Genomic DNA, 12001 nt, shown 5'->3' with positions numbered 1-12001 from the left:
TCAAAACACCAATCACTATGAGAAGCAAACCCATGAACCCAATCAATACATTCATTTGAAGTTGCACCATTGGCCCGCCATCGACGCACCGGCTGCATCTCTTCTTTGTGTCTAGTCTTTCAGCCGGTTTGGACAACCTACTATCCCATTTCCCTCTTGGCTTTTCTGGTGGGCTGACGCTGACTTTGCTGTTTGCTTGAACAGGATATTCATCGTACCACAAGAACCAACCTGGGTGTTTACCGTCTACCGGGCATTTGTAGTAATATCTCCCAGCATTGGTGGCCAACTTCCCCGCACGTAACAAAACCATCTTCCCTTCACCGCACACACAGTCGGGCCCTCTGTCATTATCATTCATTTTGCTGAAATCAGACGAACAATAAGGACCAATAATATAAAAGGCATTATAAAAAACTAAGAGGTGGATAAAACCAAATGAGTACAACATCACATAGTTTGCAAAAAGTTTCGAAAAACATCAGTAGCTAACAATAAATCCTATCTATTCATCCACATGTTCATTGCTAGTTGCTCCCTGGTTTGAGTCCATTCGGCAGTTGGCTCGACACAATTCACATAATCAGCGCCTATGTTTTCTTCTGTGTTGCCCAACTCTGCCAAATCAGCATCATCAAGTTTCATTTCGACCAGATCAACCTCCATCTCCCGCCGAATAAAATTGTGTAGTAGAAAACAACACATAATCAAGCGGATCTGAGTCTCAATTGGATAGAACGATGCACTTCGAAGGATACCCCAACGCATTTTTAAGACTGCAAAAGCTCGTTCGATTATGTTTCTTGCCTTAGTATGACGCAAATTGAACATTTCTTTTGGATCCTGCGGCGACTCTGTTCCTGGGCCATACTCTTTCAGATGATAACGCACGCCACGGTATGGTGTGAGGAAGCCATTACTGTTAGCATAAGCATTATCACACAAGTAGTAACAACCTACACGTAGATCATTCAAATAACATCAGCTTGATGATTTTCTATTTAAGAACACATATTTGAATAAGTGGACTACCCCGGTATAGAACTACATACCTTGGGGCACCTTGAAACCATTATACCGGGTAACTGCATCTCTACGAATACGGGAGTCACCAGCAGACCCTTCCCACCCGGCTAGTAGATACACGAATTGCATGTTCCGATCACACACGGCAAGGGTATTAGTCGCAATTTGCCCCTTTCTGGTTCTGTATCGGGGCTTATCTTCATTGCTGACGAGTACGTTGATGTGTGTTCCATCAAGAGCACCAAGGCAACCCTTCAATAAAAAACCAAAATTAAGTGAGCCAATTTAGGTGAACAATTGTATAAAAATAACTTGTAGGTTAACAGCTGATAAGTGCATTACAAAGTATTATACCTTAAACCATTTCCATCTATGATCCGTGTTGTTTTCGGCGACGGGAGTGGGTTTGGAAATCAGGACCGAGTGAAGGTTGAGAATTTCACAAAGCACGTTGTGCACAATGTGCGAAACAGTGGCCCCAGATCGGAGGAAATGGAATTTAACCACACGGTTTTTATCATGATGAGCAAGTACCCCCAAAAACATGGCAACCTGTTCCTCGATTCCTAAACATCTCCCGATGCGCAGGCCACCCCGCGCATGTAGTATACGACATAACCGTCCAAAGGTGTTGCGGTCCACTCGCAATTTGGCGATGCAATCCGTATCACTAGCATGCACAAGTCTATCTAGGTGCTCCACTTGCGTAGGGATTTTTTTCAATATACTATACCGCTTTTCGTGGTCTAGGACCTTTCTTTTAGCCAGCCGGGTGCGGGCATTAAGGTATTTGTGCAAGAAATAGGTTGTTTCAATACGATAAAGTTGCATAATGTCCTCCAATACCATGACCAGATGACTGTGTTCACTTGTGCGGCTAGACATTCCTTAATTGCAGAAATGGTGTGGATACCTCTACAATTGCACTGGCAAAATGACTTAACATATACGTGCTCAATGATAAAGTAGCTCTACAGCAAATTACAAAACAATACAGATACGTGCTCAATGATAAAGTAGCTCTAGAGCAAATTACAAAACAATACCAATTCTTAGGCATTATAAACGATATCACAACACAAATTTAATCACAACATATGCCACCCAAATGTTAAGAATTTACAGACATATACACTCTGTATCACATCACATACAGCTTCACAAATCCAAAATTTTTTAGAACACAACACAGGACATGGAGTAGATGGAGAACCGACGACTTACTTGTGGAGGCTGGAGTAGAGCTTGCAGATCCTAAATTCGTCTTGGATGGGTAATTTCATGCCTGGCCGTCGTTCCCTGCGACGAACCACATAATCAATACAACACTTGGAGCCCATATCTTCGTCTAAGTTAGGGGCCTGTTTATTGTAGAAAAAATTAACCTGAAGCAGCGTTGTCGAGAATTTAGATGATCAATTTGCCTTGAGTAAAATGGCAGCGACTCACCAATAAACTCGAATTTGACTCTGAAGCACGAATCGGGGATCTAGCTTCGACGATTTGCGAGAACACCGACCTTAATTCCGCCTCCGTCGATGGCTGTGAACTACCCAGTTATCGCCGCCGTTGTAGAGCGTTGGGGCTTCGGTCTTCCTCACAAATTGAAGAAGTGATTTCAAATTAGGGGTGAAAACCGAGCACCTTAGGGCCACATTCGACTTTTGCCATCCAATTCCTGGTGCGATTTTCGATGACATTTCAATTAGCACCATTTTATCAATAAATGCTATTGCCTTATTTACGGAGTGAACAGTGCGGGCCTTAATAAAATGCAGGGCCATCCTCATTTATATCAAGACTAATGAACACCCAAATATAACCATAAATGAAGCCCAAACTGTCTATCTCTAAAGTAGTGAACACGTCCTAAGAGAGAGTCATAAAGTGTAAAACATTATTCTATTTTGCACAAGCTGCCAAAATCCCTAAATTATTTAATGAACTAAACTTTTACACCTAAATTCCTAATCACTCACCTTTTCAACAAAGAACAAAGTGTATGATGAAAATTGAGGCGACAAGTCACAGAAGAAGGCAAGAAACCGGAGTTGGAGAGCGGTAGTCGGCGGCGGAAGAAGGCAAGAAGCAGAAGCAGTCGGTGGTTTTCAATTGGAGATGGCGATAGGTTTGTTATTTTTATTGTGTTCTGTAAAAAATGCTTTGAATTAAAATTGAGTTTTACCACTTTTTGATTTATTAAATGTATTTTATTTCTTTTCCAGTATTTATTGGAGGAATAGCCAAATATGGATTAAGGGGACATTAGTTTTTGGTCGTGTAGTTTTTGGAGTAGCCAAATAGGGGGATATTATACATATATTATTAATATAAACTCAGAATTTGTATTTAAATATATAATACTACTAAATTTTTTTTTTGGGTCCACTTGTACCCCCTTTGTCCCTACTCCATCCGCCACTGCGCAGGGGCCATGCTAATCTTCTTTGTATCGTTCCAATTTTATCGGATGTTCCCATAGGGACACCGTCCGCCATTAGGAGTCTCCTCTTTTGATCATTTTAGTCCGTTCGTCATTAACAATCCCAGATCACTTTTATCATAAATGGTAGATTGACCTCACTTTCCACTAACTCATTATCCTCACATTTTACTAAAAAAAACTAATATATTAAAATCGGTCACACATTTCAATATCTTTTTTCACACATTTTCTTTTATATTTCTTAAATCAGTGCCGAACTAAAATGAGACTCCCTATGGTGGAAGGAGGGAGTAGTTATTTTATAGTTATCTATATACAGTTTAATACCCCCCCCCCCCCCCCCGTCTGGGCTAAGATGACATGTTTCTTAGTCGGCACAAGATTTTAAGAGTTGTTAGTTAAAATAGTTAATTAGAGAGAGAAATTGTAGATGTAAGTGTTAAATGGAGAAAAAAAAGAGTTGGGTATTTAATTAGAGTGAGAAAAAAATTGTTGAGTTTATTAATTGGTAAGAAAAATTTACCAAAAATAGAAATGTGTCATCTAGGTTGGGACAAACTTAAAAGTAAAGTGTATCATCTTAGTTGGGATGAGTTGGGATGGGGAAGTAATATTTTTTATAGAATACTCGCTTTGCCTCAAGATAAGTGAGACTTTGCTGTAAGCATATATAATTTATGGAAGTACCTCGTGTTTATTGAGTTAACAGAAAAAAAATAAAATAAAAAATACTCTCTCCGTCCACGAAAAATAATCTTATTTTGTCATTTTGAGATGTCCACAACAAATAGTCCCATTTCTAAAAATAGAAAGTTTATCTCTCATATTTTATCTACTTTTTCACCTCTTTCTCATACTTTATCCATTTTTTCTCCACATCTTTTACTTTACCTACTTTTTCTATTTATCTCTTACTTTATCAATTTTTTCGTTAAAACTTATGCCGTTCACAAATAGGACTATTTTTATGGACGAAGAAAATAATAAAATAAATAATGAAGAGGAACTAAAGTAGAAGGAATAGGACTAATAAATTAGGAGAGATAAAAGCATTAATTTTACCAAAATAAAAATTGACTCACTTAATTAAGGTAGCCCAGAAAAATATACCCTTTTAACAGAAACATAAAATGTACTTATAACTATTTATAAGATATTCAAATCATCCAAAATTCAAATTATATTGTTATTATTGTTCTGAATGTTATTAGCAATTTTAACTATAACGGTTAAGATTATAATTCTTCGCTGCTACGATGTTTAATACTCCATCCGTACCATAGAAATACGTTATTTGTTGGCACGGGTTTTAATATATAATTGGTAAAATAATAGAAAATAAGAAAAAATAGTTAAAATTGTGTAGTGGATGGTGGGGCTTATAAATAATAAAGTAAAAGAGAAGGGGAAAGAAGTTACCATAAATAGATATGCACTATTTGTATGAGATGGATGAAGAAGGAAATATAGTATATTTCTATGAGACGGAGGGAGTAGTATTTTAATAAATTTTTAAATACATGAATATGGTTATTATCATTATTGGCATTTGAATAAAAACACAAGTGTATGGGATCTGGTAATACACTTGAGTTTAATTCTTATGTTCTGCTTGGTACATGGATTTGATAGTATAGAATTGGAATCTCCAATTTCAAATCCGTATCATAAAAGTACTTGAATTTATAATTAATTTATAACTCCAAATCCATTCAGCTTTTATAATTTAAATTTCATATCTAAAGTAGACAAATGAAATTCTAAAAAGTTATAAAATAATAAACATTTAATCAATGCATACTTATAGCTAGGGATGTCAATTTAGCCCGTAACCCGTGGGCTGACCCGAATAGCCCGCAAAATTTATAGGGTTAGGGCTGAAAATTTCCAGCCCGATAAAATTACAGCCCGATTAGCCCGCACCCGATTAACCCGCAACTCGTTAGGGCCAGACCCGAAAACCCGATGGGCTGGCCCGGAAACCCGATAAAATTTATATTGTTCTATTTGTTTGACTCTAATTCGACACTTCATTTATTATTTTATAATACAGATTATTGAAAAAATAACTTTCCATTTTATATATTAAATATATAAATTATATATTAAGTTTTTATTAATATAATAATAGATAAATGAATTAGAAACTTCAAATTCACTAAAAAAATATATTTAAATTCCTAAACATGCTTTAAAATTTCTTGATGTTTATGTTTTATGTTGCATAAATCTCAAATATTAGTATTTGATCATGTTAATATTTGAGTTTACGCATATATCTCAAATTTATCATAATTAAATATTTTACATTTTATAAATATAACTAATTTTCACCATTATTTATTGGATTGATCGCATGTTAATTTTATCGGTAGCAACCCGATTAACCCGATGGGCTAGCCCGAAACCCGAGCTTTTAGGGTTAGGGCTGAACTTTTATAACCCGAAAAAATAACAACCCGATTAGCCCGTACCCGATTGACCCGCAACCCGAATAGGGTTGGCCCGAAACCCGGTGGGCTGGCCCGATTGACATCCCTACTTATAGCACACACGACACACACATAGTGTGTGCCCTTTCAAACGACGCACCCATAATACATACATACACATGCACACATTGTAGACACAAAACACACACTGCACGCGCGCGTGTGCACACATACAAGATACGCACATATACAAACACATTGCATGCAAAGTGCACAATACACACACTGCATACAAACTACACACAATATACAATACACACATGCTCAAACTTAGATTGCACACAATACACATATTGTCGTACGCACACATTCTACATATTTGATGATTTTAACCCTTTTTAAAAGGAGGAGACATAGGCACGAAAAAAACACCATTCAACACGCCATTGTCCCTAAACAAAGAATTTAGATTCAAAGAGCAACAGATCATAATTGAATCTATATTAGGATCAGTAGCGGGGGCAGGTGGGGTTTGCCGCCACACCGTCGGCCCTCCCCCTGAGAACCCCTGGGAAACACCTTCCTTCGGCCGCCGAACCCGCTGTTGGTTTCTGGATTACAAGATATAAAACAGGGCGTACTACAACCCAAAGAATGAATATAGAATGGAGAAACTGAAACGAAATTACAACCAAAATGAAACAATAAACCGTAAAAGTTGTTAGCCGAGTCGAGGAGTCCTCTTTCTGCAAGACGAGATACGCCCCGATAGTGTTCTTGGATTGACTTTTCGTCCCCAAAGATAAAAACGGCTACGTCTCTGGTGAAGCAACAACGCTATCAGCAGAGCTCCGGCGAACTAGATGGAGGAGAGGGCAAAGCTTTCGACGAAAAAACAATGCAAAGAGAGGGATAGAGCTTATGTTGTTATGCTTGTGAATGATTTGGTGTAGAGATGGATGGAATGGCTAGCCTATTTATAGGCTTAGTCCACTACAGGTCAACCAACCATGATGGCTGTCATCATTGTGAGTTAGTAACCGCCGAGTGTTACAAACCGCTATGGAGATGGAGAGGCTGATCCTGGATGGACGTTTCGGGACACGCTGCGCGTCTAGGTTCGTTCACAATGTGGACTTCATCACGTGTCAGCCACATTGGCTTTACCGTGTCATACTGACGACGTGTCATCCCGCTTAGCTCGCTGACGTGGAAACGATGGTGGTCTAAAAAGAACTAGACTAGCCTCGGGCCGAACCCAAGCACTGAGCCGCACGACCAGGCCCAAAGAATAGTCCAAAGACCAACAATCAAGATCCAAGTCCAAGGACAAGGACACGGGCACGAGCACGGGCGCGAGGCTCGCAGGGGTGCGCGCGTGTGGGTTCTATAGCCCATCTTATTCCACTTAAATTATTACATGTAATAATCCTTCTTATTAAATACTTGTTTAATAAGGTTGTTACTTTCAATGTGAGATAATTAACTCACTTAATTAATCTCATGACTTCTCTCGTAACTCATTTAAATAGTTTGCAATTTTGCACAACTTTAATCCATTATTTGTCACTCACCGGGAATCGGATTTGAGAAAATGAATATACCATGGTTATTTACTCCGAACGTAGATCGACGCTATATCATTTAATTTTACAAAATTTAATGTCTCGTTGAAATTATCCTTGGTCAAAATCCTTTGACCCAACATAAGATTCCAACAATCTCTCACATTAGTGGAAATAGCCAAATGCATATATATGCAGACACAAGCTCAACCCTCGAGAGGTATATAAGTATAAGGATAGGTAGTTGTTGGCTTTGAACCATCCATAGTTAACACCATCGGATACATAGGCGGCCAGTAGCGCGATGCTTTGAACTATTCCTCGACGGCGTGAACCGACACAATGGTGTTAACACTTAAACACCCCAACCTCATCCGTTCTCACGTTTTGTGTCCTTTGCGGCCTTGGACACCACTTTGGATTCATAAGTGTTTTATTTGAAGTGGCCACACTTCACACTTACATAGGTGATTCCTAGTCTTGTATCTTGCCCTTCTTGGTCTCCTTGAAAACTCAATCTCGTCGATATTTTCTTAGGAATCATTAAAAGTCATAGATTTATCCTCATCACTAGACAAGTTTTTCAACACTCTATTGCTCTCTAGGGAATAAATATAGATGAGTGATAAGTCGTATTCTAGGCATTGGTTACTGGTCAGTATGATGTGCATAATTGAATTATATCTGCAAAACAGTTGCTTAAGTGTGCAGGTTGAGTGTTCTAGCCAGTAGGCAAAGCTTCGGATACTTCAGGTGAAAAGGGCGTCGGGATGTTGTTATCCTGACCAGTATGCATGCCAAAAAGGCTTGAGATGGAGAAGAAGGATAGCTGGGAAGATCAGCCTCAAGCAAGGAGGCAAAAGAGTCATTTCATGTTTGAAGGCTACCCTAAAAATCAAGGGAGGCCTCCCTATAAAAGGAAGCCACTTGGAGAGAGAATCATCATCAATTAGTTAGTTAACTCCTACGCTTAGTTAGCAATCTCTCTTCGGTAGATCACTCATTCAGCATTATCATTCGTAATTCTCGTTCCTCGCCACAACCATGGTCATTTGAAGATCATCAGTTCGTCGAAGTTCCATTCTCTCGTTCCAGTCAGCGTGTCTCGCAGTGTCAACAGTTTCATCGCCCGGAGTGGCAAACAATCTTTACAGTTTTCTTAGTTAATCGCATTCTGTTTTCTTAAGATTGGATTTGTTGCACTTTAATTATTTGCTTAATTTGAAGTATCAGTTGTGATCCAAATGTTTTATTGAGTATGAAGTTGTTTTCCAGCATCGGTTCATGTTTAATTTCACTTCTTTCTGCCTAGATAGCTTAGATCTAGCTGTTACGGTAATTTCCAGTGTGGAATCGCATGTTTTAACTTCTGTAGTTAATTTCTCTGAGTTTGCAAGTCTAGATAGCAGTTAGATTTTAGATTTGAATTAGTTAAGTGCGAAAACCCAGTTTACGTGATTTCTGCCACCCTGCATGTTGACCAGTAAGCGTAATTGCAGTTTCAGTGTTCGATCTTTTGATTCGAAGTTTTAATTGTAGATCTGTGTTCTTGAAGTTGTTAATCTGTGTTTTTATGGTGATGAATCTGGTTTTGCTGATCTGATTTGATTTATGTTGAAGAAGACAACATCTCCATCTTACTTTTGTCCTTTACTTTTCCTTACTTTTCAGCTGTTACTTTTCAGACCTGTAGGCCTAGTCACCTAACTACCTCTTTTTTCCTCTGATATTCTGTTTAACCTTTTATAGTAAACTAGTACTTTCCATATACTTCCTGAAAACCATGTTCCCCACTTTCCACGTACACAGCCGCCTGTCCAACACCTTTCCCTCTTCCTAGTCAGTAGAGTACCACCTTAAATTCCAGCCTATATAAATCTCAACCCAAAGCGTGGTAGCTAACCAAACCCTTCCAGAATATCACCACAATTCTCAAAACGCATTCATCTCTGTGGGATTCGACCCTTACGTCCACTATACTAGCCAGTAGAAGTGGGTTGAGGATTATTGATACCAGGTTCAGGATTAGCAGGGACTTCCATACTGATCAGTAGGATACACCCTTTGCTTGAACGACACCTGCACAAACCTGCTCTTTCAAATGGCGTCGTTGCCGGGGATGAATGGCGTTATTAACTGTTATTGTGAGTGATACTTTGGCGAATATACTGTGCATAATTTTTCTCTTTTCCTTTCATTTCAGTTTATGAGCAGCAGCTCGGCTCCTGACCATCGGGGACCAAAGATACTCCAGCGTGGGACTATACTCGTGACCACTCGTTCTGGCCTGTCAACAACTTTGTCTGACTTAGGTTCGAGTAGTGACGAGGAGCAATACACCATAGAAGGACCAATACTGGAAGAGATACCAAGGATAGAGGGAAACCCGAGAAGGATGGCCGCTCAAGGAGAAGAAGATCCTGAGATCGGGACGCTGAACGCACATACCGAGGGAGAACCACCTCAAGCCATAGTTGTGACCCCAGGGCAAACTGCCTGTGATGTGAAGCCTCATGTGATCGCAATTCTGCCTACATACTGCGGGAAGAGTTACGAAGGGCCGTATGAGTTCCTTCATGAGTTTTGTAAAATTTATAAGGCACAGAGAAGGCCAGCAGGAGCGACTGAGGATGATTATAGACTGAAGGCCTTGCCGTTCGTACTGAAAGGGGAGGCAAACACCTGGTTCATGCGCCTGCCCCCCGACTCCATTGAGAGTTGGGCTGATTTCAAGTCAGTATTCCTAGGCGAGTTTTTCCCATCATCCAAGACAAGCGCGCTGAAAAGGGAGATAACTAGTGTGAAGCAAGGGTGCGATGAACCTTTGAGCGATTATTGGGCGAGGTATATGGGCCTTTTAGATGCATATCCCAATCATCGCATGGCAGACATTAAGATACATCATACCTTCTATGAGGGGATGAACATAACAACCAAGGACCTGGCCAATTCGTCGTCGGGAGGAAGCTTCACGCAGCTACGGGTCAGGGAAGCAAAGAGGGTCCTAAGGAAGCTACTGAGTGCGAAGAAGGAGTATGACCATTCAAGGGATGGATACAACCGAGAAAGGGTTGCAAGTGCCTCGTCTACTGACCAGGAGCAGAAGCTTGAACAGAAGATGGATTTGAAGATGGATGAGCTGGAGAAGTCACTCCTGAGCGCAATCGAGAAGAATACACCGCCGACTTCCTCAGTTGGGAACTACAAGGGTGCAGAACAGGGAAACCAAGAACCGAGCTATGATCAGCCAAACGACTCGGTCAGTATGGAGCAGGCTAATGCTGCCGGGTATTTTAACTCAAATGGGAATTGGATCCAGGGGAGACAACGAGACGCACCATGGAGGGATCACCCAAATTTTCGATGGGGGGATGAGAACCAAAATCAAAACCAAGGTCAAGGTCAGAACCAATATAACCCCCACTCGAACCAAAACCCCAACCGTGGGCCAGCAAACCCGGACCACCAGTTCAACTGGTCAGGAAGGAACCAACAATCCCAAAACCAAAACCCACAACACCAAAACCCAAACCCTGTCTACATACCACCCCACCAGAGAAACTTCCAAAATTACCAAAATCAGCCGAATCAAGCACCCCAACACCATCAGAACCAAAATCATTTCCAAAACCAGAACCAGAACCAATATCACCAAGACCAGTATAACCCTCCTGGCCAGTATAACCAATACATACCTAACCAGAACCAGCAAAACTTCCAAAATTTCCAGCCCAACCAAAGTTCCGAGTATAACCAGCACCAAGGCCCAAATCAGTCACAATATTCCAACAGGACCAGACGATCCATGGAGGAAATGATGGGAGAAATACTCGCGTCGCAGCAAGGTATCAAGGGCGAGTTGCAATCCCACACTGAAGTAGTGCAGGGGATGCAAAATGCCCAGAAGGAACATAAAGCGAACATGGATATGATGAACAGGCAGTTGGCCCAACTGGCCAGTTCAGTGGGTGATTTGAGAGGAAATTCCGAGAAACTCCCTTCTACAGTCCATATACCCGAAAAAGAGTATGTTAGTAAGGTGACACTAAGGTCCGGCACCACCTATGAAGGACCCCAACCAAAAAAAGCCAATGGAGAACCGAGTGGGATGAAAAAAATGGGCGATACCATTTCGTTGGAAGAGCTAAAGAAACCCATGCCTCGGATGCAGGATCCGTTTTTATTGGATGAAGAAACGTCGAGGAACAGTGAATCTAAGGGGAAGGAACTGACGAAGGAAACTCCAGCCCAGAATGCGCCCGAGAAAGACTCCGGGAAGGCTGTTGAGGGACCGACGAAAGGAACTAAGGGGGAGAAACCATTCCCTTTCCGCTTTGTTACAAAAAGAAAGAAGGAGAACCCGGTGGATTACTTGTCGATTTTGGGGAAATTGGATGTCACCATACCATTCCTCCAAGCCGTGAAGCTACCCCCTATTGGGAAATTCATTAAGGAGTTCATAGCCGGGAAAGCCCAGGAGGATGGGAAGATCATGGTGGAAGGGATAGCGTCGGCGATTGTGCAGGAAAAAC

General features: G+C 40.7%; 1 pseudogene; it reads right to left on the bottom strand.

The window, feature by feature from the left end:
• Nucleotides 1-3448: 3448 nt before the first annotated feature.
• LOC121758504 lies at nucleotides 3449-3512 on the bottom strand (annotated as a pseudogene).
• Between the last annotated feature and the right edge of the window lie 8489 nt (nucleotides 3513-12001).

This window comes from Salvia splendens, chromosome 1, assembly GCF_004379255.2.
Source record: "Salvia splendens isolate huo1 chromosome 1, SspV2, whole genome shotgun sequence".
In the NCBI taxonomy this organism is placed as follows: domain Eukaryota; kingdom Viridiplantae; phylum Streptophyta; class Magnoliopsida; order Lamiales; family Lamiaceae; genus Salvia; species Salvia splendens.
This window is presented reverse-complemented; position numbering and strand designations above follow the sequence as displayed.